Below are 14,797 nucleotides of genomic sequence, written 5' to 3'. Positions count from 1 at the left end.
TAACCTGATCTCGTTTTTTGACAGAATTACAAGCCTGGTAGATGAAGGGAATGCAGTGGATGTAGCCTACCTTGATTTCAGCAAGGCATTTGACAAGGTGCCCCATGATATTCTTGTAAAGAAGCTGGTAAAATGCGGTCTTGACTATGCTACCACTCAGTGGATTTGTAACTGGCTGTCTGACCGAACCCAAAGGGTGCTCATCAATGGTTCCTCTTCATCCTGGAGAAGAGTGACTAGTGATGTGCCACAGGGTTCTGTCTTGGGCCCGGTCTTATTCAACATCTTTATCAACGACTTGGATGATGGACTCAAGGGCATCCTGATCAAATTTGCAGATGACACCAAACTGGGAGGGGTGGCTAACATCCCAGAGGACAGGATCACACTTCAAAACGACCTTGACAGATTAGAGAACTGGGCCAAAACAAACAAGATGAATTTTAATAGGGAGAAATGTAAAGTATTGCACTTGGGCAAAAAAAATGAGAGGCACAAATACAAGATGGGTGACACCTGGCTTGAGAGCAGTACATGTGAAAAGGATCTAGGAGTCTTGGTTGACCACAAACTTGACATGAGCCAACAGTGTGACGCGGCAGCTAAAAAAGCCAATGCAATTCTGGGCTGCATCAATAGGAGTATTGCATCTAGATCAAGGGAAGTAATAGTGCCACTGTATTCTGCTCTGGTCAGACCTCACCTGGAGTACTGTGTCCAGTTCTGGGCACCACAGTTCAAGAAGGACACTGACAAACTGGAACGTGTCCAGAGGAGGGCAACCAAAATGGTCAAAGGCCTGGAAACGATGCCTTATGAGGAACGGCTAAGGGAGCTGGGCATGTTTAGCCTGGAGAAGAGGAGGTTAAGGGGTGATATGATAGCCATGTTCAAATATATAAAAGGATGTCACATAGAGGAGGGGAAAAGGTTGTTTTCTGCTGCTCCAGAGAAGCGGACACGGAGCAATGGTTCCAAACTACAAGAAAAAAGATTCCACCTAAACATTAGGAAGAACTTCCTGACAGTAAGAGCTGTTGGACAGTGGAATTTGCTGCCAAGGAGTGTGGTGGAGTCTCCTTCTTTGGAGGTCTTTAAGCAGAGGCTTGACGACCATATGTCAGGAGTGCTCTGATGGTGTTTCCTGCTTGGCAGGGGGTTGGACTCGATGGCCCTTGTGGTCTCTTCCAACTCTATGATTCTATGATTCTATGATTCTATGATTCTATATCAACGAAGAAGCGTGAGCATCGTGAAAGATCAATGTCATGGCATCACAAAAAGCTGATGGTGGTGACAGGATTGCTGCTTTTAATCAAGAAGAACAAGAATCCAAGCAAACCACTTTGATTTCGATTCTCTGAAAACCCTTCGCTGACAGCAAATTCATTCGCATGGAACGAATTAAAATAAAATTGGAAAAGGTCAAGGAAGTGGTTGGAGAAGAGACAAAAGACAGTGAGCATACTAAATGGAGATCACACATTTCATACAATCATAGAATCTTAAGAGTTGGAAGGGACCCCGAGGGTCATCTAGTCCAACCCCCTGCGATGCAGGAATCTCAGCTAAAGCATCCATGGCAGATAGCCATCCAACCTCTGCTTAAAAACCTCCAAGGAAGGAGAGTCCACAACCTCCCGAGAGAGACCGTTCCACTGTTGAGCAGCTCTTACTGTCAGAAAGTTTTTCCATATGTTTAGTCGGAATCTCTTTTCTTGTAACTTGAAACCACTGGTTTGAGTCCTATCTTCCAGAGCAAGAGAAGGTAGGAGGTGGGGAAAGGAACAAGTTGGAGAATAATGGCTCCTCCAGATGTCATTTTTATTACACGTCTGTGACGGTTTGTGCACATGATGCTATCAGGGCAGTCACACATGATCCAGTTTTCAATTCTGTTTGCACCTGCAAAGTCTTGGGAGTGCTTCATTTAGCACTCAATGCACAACCCATAACTTCCTACTAAAACCCTGTAACTTTCAATGCTACCAAGTGCCTAGTAAACCAGATAGGTAGTTGGGTTCCTATTGAGGGTACTTAGCAAGCCACCATGACAGTGATGAGGGATGGAGCATTGATCATTCTGGGGTATTATGAAAGTGGACAAAGCTGTATTGCAACATTCAAATAAATGTGTTTTAATAACATTTTTTTAAAAAAATGCTACTGATGTTCTAGTTTATTTTGTCCTGCCTTTGTTGTGTTATAGGCCCTCTGGACAGCAATAATCTGGTAGCATCTGGGGAAGCAGCACAGCACAAATTAAAGCAGAAGAAATCTACCACGACTGCATTGCCATTGCCTCAAGAACAAGTTGCAGGATATACCAGCAGTAGAAGACCAGTCTGGTGGGGCTATAAGGTGGTGAGGAAGATTTGATTGCGCTTGAAAACCAAGGGCAATTGGCCAGAGAGAGTGAGACAATGAGGAACAGAGTGGGGTGAAGAGATTTATAGACGGGAATGGAAGCTAGGAAAGGGGCAAGCAAGCTGAGAACTCAGGAGATCCAAGCTGGTCAACGAACTGTCTAGACCCCAGATAATATGATGGCAGAAATCAAGTAAAGTGGTACCTCGGGTTACAAACACCTCGGGTTACAAACACTTCGCGTTACAGACTCTGCTAACCCAGAAGCAGTACCTCAGGTTAAGAACTTTACCTCAGAATGATGGACTATATGGAGCTAGCGGAAATGACCGGCAGAATCCGAGACCTGGGAGAGGAAGCAGTGGAAGAGGATTGGAAGAAATTCAAGGACTATCTTCAAAAACATTGTAAATTACATGAGTGTTAAGAAGGATGAGAGATTTGAAAATAACAGGGCACCATAAAGTTAGCTGAAAAGATTATGAAAATAAGTGAATTTCATGAGAAAGATATACTTTGAATAAATACTATGTTAAAACAAGGTATTTAAGATTTAGATAAAAATATTCAAAGTTAGGGATAAAATATTTGAAATGTGTACAATAAGAATGGAAACAAGGTGATAAGTTGCTGGCTAAAGTTCTATAAATTTGGGACGTAGGAGCGAGAGATGTGAGGAAGTCCAAAAAAAAAGAAAAAACGAAGAAAAGATGGTTGTTATAAGATGTAAAATTTTATGTTTGTTTCTTTTTGGTTTGTTTTCTGTTTATTCTGGCTTGTTTTTTGTTTTCTTTTTTCTATTGTATTAATAAAACTCTTAATAAAATTTTTTTTTAAAAAAAAAAAAGAACTTTACCTCAGAATGAGAACAGAAATCGCACAGTGGCGGCGCAGTGGCAGCGGAAGGCCCCAATAGCTAAAGTGTTACCTCAGGTTAAAAACGGTTTCAGGTTAAGAACAGACCTCTGGAATGAAGTAAGTTCGTAACCAGAGGTACCACTGTATATCACCATCTACAGGAGCTTGGATGACATACGCAAAGCCCTCGACATGCAGGGCGTTAATCTAAACAGCACTTAAACCAATTAGAGAATATTGTGTATCTTTCATGTATGTAGCCAAGGCAGCCATTAATAAATCCCAGAGATTCTTCAGAATAATGCAACACCTGCCCACGACCTCTTTCCTGCAAACCCCCTTGGGCTCAGGAGGACAACAGTCTGAACTGTGTTTGAAAAACAAGTTTTTAATTAGAGTTTGCTCTTCCAAGCTGGCAACTGGCAGCGACGCTCTTGTTGAAAAATGACAGCTGCTTGGGTTGGCACTGCGATGACATAGATTATTAAAGCAATATTGGAACAGACAGGACGTGTTATGTGCCATTAGTGTGCGTCCGCATGATAGCACTGGTGAAAAAGACAATAATATCTTAGTTTTAAAAAATACAGTAGGATGTTGGAAGTTGATACAACCAAGCCTCTGATTAGAAGCTACCATAAGGAAGAAACCTTGAATTGTATTGGGCAAAATCAAAAGAAAACTATCCTGTTGAAATATCTTGCTTCCCCCTCTCCTCAACCTTTTAGTCCCCAAAGCCGTTACATTTCAGTGCAATTTCCACACATGTAGCTTTGTCGCTGGATTGCATCAAACAGGCAAATCTGCTACACCCCAAGTCAGACCACAGGTTGATTTACCCCTGTGCTGTTTCCTCTGGTGGAAGAGGAACATTTTCTCCTGGCCCCTAAAGATGTACAATGAAGACACCAGATGAACCTCCCTGGAGAGAGCATTCCACAAACAGGGGTGTCTACAGAGAAGGCCCATTCTCGTGTGGCAACCTTCTGGAGATACACAAAGAAGGGCCCCAGAAGATGATCTCAAGGTCCAGGTAGGTATATATGGAGACACGCAGCCCTTGAGATATTATGGTCCTCAGCTGTTTATATCTAATTCCTTCTACTAGCTTCTACTGGTTCAATCACAAGGCATAGCGACCTTCTGATCTTTTGCTCCTTCCTTTGTCATCAGCAGTGGAGGAGGCACACGAAGAAGGGCCTCAGATGATGAAAGTAAGAGTCCAGGACTGTTTATATGGGAAGAGCCAGTCCTTCCAGTATTGTGGCCCCAAGTCATGGCTCTTTCTTCTTCAAGGTATGGGTCACTGCTCCTCTTGAATGAAGTGAGCTGCTGGAAGATCAACCAAAGGCAAGCATGGGATGCCTGCCGCCCTCCAGAAATTGGACTCTCAACTCCCATCAGCCCCCCAGACAGCATGACCAAGGATCAGGGATGAGGAGAGCTGTAGGCCAGAAACATCCCAAGGGACTCCTCCCTGACTTACACTAACACAATCCTCCAACTTGTGAAATCCAAAATTCTCCAGGTTATATTTACCCTCTCCTTCGTCTGCAGGCAGTGGCGTAGCGTGGGGGGTGCTGGGGGGGCCGGGTGCACCGGGCCCAACATCTGGGGGGGGCGCTCGCACTCGCAGCTCTCTGCCCCTACCTGGCTCACGGGTTAGGGGGCGCAAATTACTTGCCTTGCCCCGGGTGCTGAGAACCCACGCTACGCCACTGTCTGCAGGACCTTGTTTTTGTTGAATGGTCTCTTTAAATTTGATGGTTCATTATTGTTCCACAAGATGTGCATTTCTTTAAGGGCCAGAGCAAATAATATGACCTAGTTTTACAGCTGTGAAGCAGTATAGCAAGTGCTGTTAAGTTATGTTAATTAAGCTGTTGGGTATAGTATATAAAGAGCAGCACCTAGCTCTCTCAGTACCCTGGTGGATGGGTCATGCTTATTGATATATTGTAAAATAAGTTTTTGTTTTTGTTATTAAGGTAAAGGTAAAGGTACCCCTGCCCGTACGGGCCAGTCATGTCCAACTCTGGGGTTGTGTGCCCATCTCACTTAAGAGGCTAGGGCCAGCGCTGTCCAGAGACACTTCCGGGTCATGTGGCCAGCGTGACAAAGCTGCTCTGGCGAGCCAGCACCAGCACAGCATACGGAAACGCCGTTTACCTTCCCACTATAAAGTGGTACCTATTTATCTACTTGCACTTAAGGGTGCTTTCGAACTGCTAGGTGGGCAGGAGCTGAGACCGAAAGATGGGAGCTCACCCCGCCGCGGGGATTCGAACTGCCGACCATACGATTGGCAAGTCCTGGGCACTGAGGTTTTATCCACAGTACCACCTGCATCCCATCAGTTTTTGTTATTAAAACCTAGCAAAAATTACTTTTGCGTTCCTTGTAATGTGTGGTCTCCCCAGCACGCCTTCTGCAGCGCAACTAATCTGCCAGCAGTTTTATTGCCTTTGCTATGAAAGAGCCAAGAAGCCAGTTGACGTCTCCTCTTAATTTCTCTTCCCAGGCAGCCCAGCAGCTTCCATTTTGTATGCCACAAGCTTCTGAGAGGAAGACAAATATGGTGCGCATACCATGTCGGTCACAACAACAAATCCCTTTGGCTTCCACAACCACCTCAGCTTCCCTCTGTGGAATATTTCTAGCCAGGCATCATCTCTCCCTTGTTTACTCCCTCCTGCTAAGTCTAAATAAACTGACAAGCAAAACTAAAAAGGAAATATGTAGAGATTTCAAAGATCAGCAGGGGATGAGGTTTTCCCAATGTAAACTAGGAAGAATTGCGGTCCTGTAAGATGCTGAATAATTTCAGTTAATTACTTGCTGTTTCCTGACTATTGGGGCGGCAAGAGGCGGGGGAAGTCTGAAAACAAATCCAAATCTTCCCAGTGCCAAAGAATAACCCAGAAGAGTCATTAGATTTACACAAACCGTACATCAACTTAAAAAAAACCTTCATAGAAAGAACCCAAATTCAATCAGATTAACAAATTCAGCGTCCTGAAGCTTTTTTACTAGGTCCAGAAATACCAAAGGAGCAGAGAAGACTGTTTATGTATGCTACAACAGCTGTGCAGATGTTATTTGCCCAAAGATGGAAGGAAGACAAAGTACCTACAAGCAGTGGCGTAGCGTGGGTTGTCAGCACCCGGGGCAAGGCAAGTAATTTGCACCCCCTAACCCGCACGCCTGGCACCCCCCCCCACAGTGGGCGGCGACCCGGAGGCTCGGATCGGATTCGCACAGCATGAGAGAGAGTGAGTGAGCCAGGTAGGGGCAGAGAGCTGCGAGTGCGAGCGCGCCCCCCCACCAAATGTTGCGCCCGGTGCGGCCGGCCCCCCCTGCACCCCCCACGCTACGCCACAGCCTACAAGAGAAGAATGGCTGATAAAGATGGTGGACTATGCCGAAATGGCGAAAATGACCAGGAAGATCAGAGATCAAGAAGATGATAAATTTAATAAAGAATGGGGGAAATTTATGTGTTACTTAAAAGAACACTGTAAACAATTAAAAACATTGGCAGGATTCTAAAAAACTCTGGAAATGGAATGAGAACTATGGTGAGAATTGAGTATTAAGTAAATATGGAGAACAGTATGAGAAGCAGTTGGAAAAGAATAAAACCATGGAGGGGTGGAGGGAAGTCTGGGGATTCAGAGAATCCTATGTGTACATGATTATGATATACAGTGGTACCTCGGGTTAAGAACTTAATTCGTTCTGGAGGTCCATTCTTAACCTGAAACTGTTCTTAACATGAGGTACCACTTTAGCTAATGGGGCCGCCTGCTGCCACTGCGCCGCTGCTGCACGATTTCTGTTCTCATCCTGAAGCAAAGTTCTTAACCCAAGGTACTATTTCTGGGTTAGCGGAGTCTGTAACCTGAAGTGCCTGTAACCTAAAGCGTCTGTAACCTGAGGTACCACTGTATTTGTGATGATAATTGTTAAAGACAAAAACGAATAAATAAATTATAAAAAAATAAAACAAAACTCAGTGTCCAAGTCTTCTGGGACATCAGGACATTAACCTCACCAGTCCTGTTCCTCACCCTCCTCAAACTCTGCCCTTGAACTGTGATAATCCCTCTTGCTCGCCTAGACGAAGGGCCAGTTAAAGCCTCTGTCTTTTGTGTGGTGGGTGTTAAGTTGTGGGTGAACATATCAGACAACACAGCAATTCTTCAAACAGCTCTTGTTTATTCACAGGCCAGAACAGAACTGAACTGAAGGGTTCCGTCAGCCTGCTTATATAGAGCTCCAGTACAACATAACTGTAACAATTTTCTAAAACTATCCAATCACTGAACGTCACTTTCGATCCCTTATTTGCATAACTATCTACAGTATCCCCCTGCTGGCCCAGGGTGAGAACTTCAGTACATAACAATGGGAATGCAGTCTACTGTACAAAAGCATGGCATGCATCCCACAGGGTTCTATCAACCAGGGAATGTGGATCTCGGGCTTTAAAGGGTTCCCCAGCCCTGGTTTAACTTAAATGAAAGGAATAATCTTTTCAACAAGTAAAGGAGCACTGCAAACTGTTGTTCAGCAGAACAGATCTTCTCTGTAAGATCTCATTTATTATCTGGTGCTAGCAGTCTATTTTTAATTCGGGTCAAACATACCCAGAAACTCTCTTGATTATTGATAAACAAAAAGCTTTCTCTTGCATTGAGTTAAGATTAAGAAACACACCCTTTCATGTTTTGGGTGTTTCTTTAGGCCTCAGCAGAGTGCGACATGCCAGTCTCCGACAGCAGAGGAAGCAGAAATAATTTACCAAGGGTCTGGGAAGAGCAAAGGAGGGAAAGTTCAAGGGAACGCTTGAAAAAAGAACAATGTACCAATCACCTCCATCTTAAAAGAAACACATTTTAGAATGTTGCATAACGTTGTCTAATACAGCTAAAAATAATGCAGTGGCAGAACAAATGCCAGGAATCAGAAGTTACCAGAAAGGAATCTTCTCCAAGTCGATGTTTAAAGCACAGGCATGGAGTGGAAAAGGAAAGATGGAGGTAATATAGGCAATAATAATAATGCTTGATAGATATAGATATAGATTAGATATAGATATAGATATCTACTATATATTTAGGAAATTGTTTACACCTCTTAAAGGTACCATAACCAAATTTTGCATGATGGTTTCTGAGTTCAAGGAGCAGGTTTTTGCCTAACTTTGAATACAATTTGACACCTCTAAGAAGATTGAGGGCACAAGGAGAAGGGGACGACAGAGGACGAGATGGTTGGACAGTGTTCTCGAAGCTACCAGCATGAGTTTGACCAAACTGCGGAAGGCAGTGGAAGACAGGAGTGCCTGGCGTGCTCTGGTCCATGGGGTCACGAAGAGTCGGACACGACTAAACGACTAAACAACAACAAGAAGCACAGCAGCCAAGCACTCTTCTGTTAGAATCATAAGAGCTGGAAGAGACCCTAAGAATCATCTAGTCCAGTGTTTCCCAACCTTGTGCCTCCAGCTGTTTTTGAACTACAACTCCCATCATCCCTGACTAGCAAGACCAGTGGCAAGGGATGATGGGAATTGTAGTCCAAAAACAGCTGGAGGCACAAGGTTGGGAAACACTGATTCTAGTCCACAGACTTTCCAAACTTTCCATCTTGGGGACACACTTTTTAGACATGCATCATTTCATGACACAGTAATTCAATTTTACTAGCAAACCTGAGGTTAAACTAACCCCTTTCCAGCCCCGGGAGGATCGCAGGGAGCACTCGCGTGATACACACACACGCACACTGCAGCCGGCACACTGACACGTCACAACACACAGTTTGGAAAGCTCTGATCCAGTCCAAGCCCCTGCAATGCAAGAATATGCAACAGGGATTGAACCTGCAACCTTGCCATTATCTGCACCATGCTCTAACCAACTGAGCTATCCAGGTGTCTGTGCCTGCTACCTACTACAACAGCCTTTACCAAATATGTCATGGGCTTTGAAGACACTCAAGCTCAGGACGCAAGGGAGAAAAGTGCTAAGAAGAAGGCACGCTTGGCAAATCCACACCGTGATCAATGGAAACCTATGTCCCCACTGTGGAAGGACGTGTGGATCCAGAATTGGCCTCCACGGCCACTTACAGACTCATTGTTAAAACCGTGTTTATGGAAGACAATCTTACTCAGCTACGAGTGATAGAAGAAGAAGAAGAAGAAGAAGAAGAAGAAGAAGAAGAAGAAGACGACGACGACAAGTGGAGAATATATGGTCTCATCACGCCTGGCCCTGGGCCATGCTGGCAGGGGCTGGTGGGAGCTGGAATTTGACATCTGCTGAGCCACCACTGGTTCACCACCACTGACCCAAAACAAAGAAGCATTGTGCCTCTGAAGATGGCTCATAGATAGTGGCCATGATAAGAGTTATCTCCTCCATGAATTTATCAGATCCTTTTCCAAAGCTATCTAACCCTGTGACCTAGAGAATCCCAAGTGTTTACCAGCATTGTCCAGCTTTTCTTATTGCTTCTGACTTTTGATGGAACCAAAGTGCAATGTTTTGTTACTGGGGAAATAAATGTGCTCTCCCTCCCAGCTGAAACTTCAGTAGCAATGGCTTTTACGTGGTCACCCAAGGGATAACTGGCAAATCAGGGTCTGGAGTTGGACCTTAGGTCTGTGTTTTAGGCACTGCCAGCTCAACTGCAATGTAATTAATAGTGTTTATTAATGATTCTGAGTCGTGACTAATATAATGAAATATGTTTGCCCGCCATGGATATAAACACTATCAAGGTTACCATCTCTGTATTCAAAGAGCAGGTGAAGCTTTCTGTGTGTATAAAAAACTGCCCTGTGTGACCTGAAAATATAAAACCAGGCTCCTCACTGAGAGCAGCTTCGTTTGTGCCATTTCCCCTTGCACAGAAATAACCCCTTCTAATCTGCAAAGTGACCCTGAACCACCATCATCCTGAAATTCTTTGTCTATGTATACAGGAGTTGCCAGTTCAGAGTAACAATCCCGAGTCAATATCATCAGGTAGCCTTATCTCCCAAGGTGATTGGTGCAGATTAGGCATTGCTTCTGCAAACAGAAGGAGAAGGAGCAAAGCCGTTTCTGGACTGCACCACTTCAGACTTACAGCTGGGAGAATTAGAGCAGCTGAGAGGTTTCTCCAGTGGGTCAGTCTGGGCTCCTTGCGCATACATCAGGGGGGAAGCTAAGCTAAAGAATTTGTCCTACCATCTCTAGTTACCTATGTGCAAATATTTATTTGGAGCAGAATTTGGACATAAGATTGCATTCATTGTAGTGTTTAGGTGAACATTCCAGGGGGACAAAAGTTTTCATCTTCCCCTCCCCACCATGCACCCCCTGAATCTGTTCTGGGGGCTTCTCCCAACCTGCAGAGCAGGTCTAGGGACCGTGCAGAAGTTCAGCTACTGCAATTAATTAGTTGAATATTGCCCTTAATTAGCTAGCTATTACATTCATGTTCCATCTTTCCTCCAAGTAGCATAAGGTTGTGGAATAGAGCCAGTGAAATAACAGCCAGTGTGGTGTAGTGGTTAGAGCGTTGGACTAGGACCTGGGAGACCATGGTTCGAGTCCCCACTGAGCCATGAAGCTCGCTGGCAAAGCTTGGGCCAGTCACAGCCTAACCCACCTCACAGGGTTGTTATGGGGCTAAAATGAGGAGGGGCAGAACCATGCATGCCACCTCGAGCTGCTTGTTGGACTCCAACTCCCATCAGTCCCAACCAACATAGTCAGTGCTTAGGGAGGATGGGAGTTGGGAGACCAGCAGAATGTGGAGCCACAGGTGCCCCAAGCAGCAGTTCTCCATTCTTAGGCAATGCTTTTGCTTCATAATCACCTATCTGATCTTTTAAGCAGGAAATGCCAAGGGTTGCTCCAGAGACCTTCTGGACTTCACGGCTCCCTGGAAAAGGTTTGGACCAAATCCGGGAATTGGCTTGTGTCATAAATGATTTCTGGAGCTAAACAGATTAAGGCACACTAGTTGGGAAGTGCCTCATTTGCCTAAATGAATCAGCTTCTCCTGCCACTATGACCCCCTCTGTCTTGTCAGCAACCTGAACTGATCGCTTGCAGAGAGCTTTCTATGTTCCCATTGCTCTATCATTTTTTATTTTACTTTTTTATACCTGCCCACGTTCTGCGGAAAATGAAGCCAAGGATCACAGACTCTGCACACCTGAGGAAAGGCCTTCATAGTAGAGACATCCAGGAGGTCATTGGCCGCAGAAGTGGCTAAGGAACCTATTTGCTTCCTGAAATATCCATTCAAAGGGGATTTTGGTATGCCCAATTCGTTGATCAAATAGGACAGTCAATGAATAAGGTGAGGGGAATTACAGATCCTACTGACTCCTTCTGCTCTTAACCTCCACAGTTTGTTTGGGTTGTTTGTTTGTTTTCAAGAATATTTATTGGAGTTTTACAGAGAAAAGAAAGTAATTACAGAATAAAAAGAAAAAAATTACAAATACAAAAATACGAACAAAAATACACAATACCTGGAAAATAAAAAAGAACCACTTAGAAAAAAAATCAATCTTTTCATATCTTATATTTTGTTTACTTGTTTCCTGACCTCCTCACACCTCCCTTTTTTGTATTCCAGTTCACATGGTTAATTCAGCAAATCCTTTCCCTCTTTGTTTTTATCTTAATTCTATATCTTAACATATTAGAGCTTCATATTTTCATCTGATTATCAATCCATTTTTTACATACTCTTTTTAGCCTTAACCTCCACAGTTTGACCTGGCTCCTTACACAGAATACATGTTGTCTGTGTTGTGAACTGCCCTGTGATCTTTGGATGAAGGGCGGTATACAAGCTTTAATAATAATAATAATAATAATAATAATAATAATAATAATAATACTTCAGCTGTTGCTGGAAACCACAGGAGTGCTCAGGTCTGCTTGCAGACTTCCCACGGGCATCTGATTGGCCACTGTGAATATATCTGAAGGAGCGTCTCCACCCCCATCGTTCTGCCTGGACACTGAGGTCCAGCACCGAGGGCCTTCTGGCAGTTCCCTCACTGCGAGAAGCAAAGCTACAGGGAACCTTCTTGATAGTGGCACCCGCCCTGTGGAACGGCTTCCCACCAGATGTCAAAGAGAACAACAGCTACCAGACTTTTAGAATACATCTAAAGGCAGCCCTGTTTAGAGCAGCTTTTAATGTTTGATGTATTAGGGTATTTTAATATTTTGTTGGAAGCCGCCCAGAGTGGCTGGGGAAGCCCAGCCAAATGGGCGAGGTATAAATATTATATTATATATTATATATTATATATTATATATTATATATTATATATTATATATTATATATTATATATTATATGGCATATGGCATATGGCATATGGCATATGGCATATAGTATATAGTATATAGTATATAGTATATAGTATATAGTATATAGTATATAGTATATAGTATATAGTATATAGTATATAGTATATATTACAGGTTGCTGGACTATATGGGCCCTTGGCCTGATCCAGAAGGTATCTCACATGTTCTTATGAATGCTGCACAACCTCTGGTCCTTATGAGTTGTGCAGCTGAGCCACAACAGAGGGCCACCGACAAAGACTCTCCAAAGATCTGTCACCCAGTAGGGATATACAGGATCTGACCGTCCTTAAGAAGTCCTGGACCCCTGTTGTTAAGGGCCTTTATATTGATGCAAGAACCTTGAACCTGTCTCAGTAGCAGATGGGCAGCCAGTGCAAGCTCTCAAGTGCTGGAATTTCGTGCCAGAGGTAGTAGTATGCCCATCAACAGTTCAGCACCAGCGGGAGCTTCCAGACCAGCCAGAAGGGTAGCGCCACATAGGGCACTTAATCACACATCCTCACAAATTACAATGGAAGTGGTAATGTTGTTGCACTTTCTTGCAGGGCGATAGAGCACAGGCTTCCATTGGAACGATGGACCACTGGCTTGATCCAGCGGGTTCTTCTCGTTAAGAGAATGGCAAAACGAATTGCTTGCGGGAAGTTAAGGTTCAATTTAGGCCACCCATAGGAATGCGATTGTTCCTTGCAACCGTAAGAGTTGGTAACGTAACTTTAGGCTTTATCTTCGACATCAGGATTCATTGCTCCTGGGCAGATCCAGTTCCCAGTTCTGTACTGATTTAGCAGGCGCACACAGACGTAACTGCGAACAATGACTCATTTGATCTAAGAGTCTGTGGCTACAAATGACACAATGGAACAATGGTTGACATGTGCGGTGAGAACCTGCAGAATTATCGGGGGTGCATTGTTAAACATGGTACTTGAAATTAGATTGGAAGAACCTGTAAACTTACCAAGCACGCTGTTTGTACTCAAGAGAGGACTCTTGTACTCTCAAGAGGTAAGTGGCTAAAGAAGGCAAAGACATCTTGAAGTTTCGTATCAGTTTGCAAAGATTCTTCTCAGGTATTACTTTGGACCGCATGGCAGGACATACCCACAGAAATAACTGTGCAGCTCAACCACTGAACTGAAGGGCCACCTTCCCTTGTGCGCAACCTCATGGGGGCCACATTCCAGTGGTGGGTGGGGCCACAGGAAAAATCAAATGGAGCAATGGGTGTAACTCAAGCTGGACCAGGCAGTGTTAGAAACGCAGATATATAAGCTAATTGCCAAATGGTTACGGTCACCACAACGGAATGTCTAGGCGCCTTTTTTCCAATGAGATATTATTATTATTATTATTATTATTATTATTATTATTATTATTATTAACCACTTTATATTTTACAGAAAAATCTCAAGTGGTTTGCAACACATTAAAACATCCAACAAAACAATCCAGAATAAAACAAATTCAAGCCCAAAGGAAAATATTTCAGAGCCTTCTCTAAGTGACATTTTGCTTTCCCCGTATTTATTTACCTCCCTAATATATACCTGCCTGTGGTGTTTGCCCTCCTAGGTGGGTCATAAGGAAAGGGTTAAATGAGTGTGAAGTGATTGGCCAGTGGGAACCCAAGGGGAAGAGTTAAGAGTTAGAGTTGGAGTTGTTGGGAAATCAGTTGGGAGTTGGAGAAGGAAGCGGGAGGATAAGTCTGTGGGTTGGTCGAGTTGTGTTGTGAGAGAGTGAGAGAAACTAGGAGTCGTCAGATAGATAGTTGGGATAATCAGTTAGCAGTTATTAGGAAGGTATAGGCCGGTAAAGAAACTAAGATTAAGAAACTGACAAGAAAAATTAGCTGAAACCATAAACTTGTTAATGCTTATAAAATAAACTTGCTTATTTGATTTAATGTTAATAACTGTCTGGACTCTGTGTGTACCCAAGAGAAACGGGTTGGTGGCCCCGGGGAAGCAATCACAGTGGTGGCACAGGGATCAACAGACCGTCAAACGTCCGGGGACCCTGTGTGATCGCCACACTGCCCCATAGCAGAAGGACTCTAGGAAGCCAGTGTGGTGTAGCGATTTGCGTGTCAGACTAGGACCTGAGAGATCAGGGTTCAAATTCCCACTCAGTGATGAAGCTCACTGGGTGACCTTGGACCAGTCATAACCTCTTA

This window comes from Podarcis cretensis, assembly GCF_951804945.1.
Source record: "Podarcis cretensis genome assembly, chromosome: 1".
NCBI lineage: Eukaryota > Metazoa > Chordata > Lepidosauria > Squamata > Lacertidae > Podarcis > Podarcis cretensis.
Note: the sequence above shows the minus strand (reverse complement) of the source record.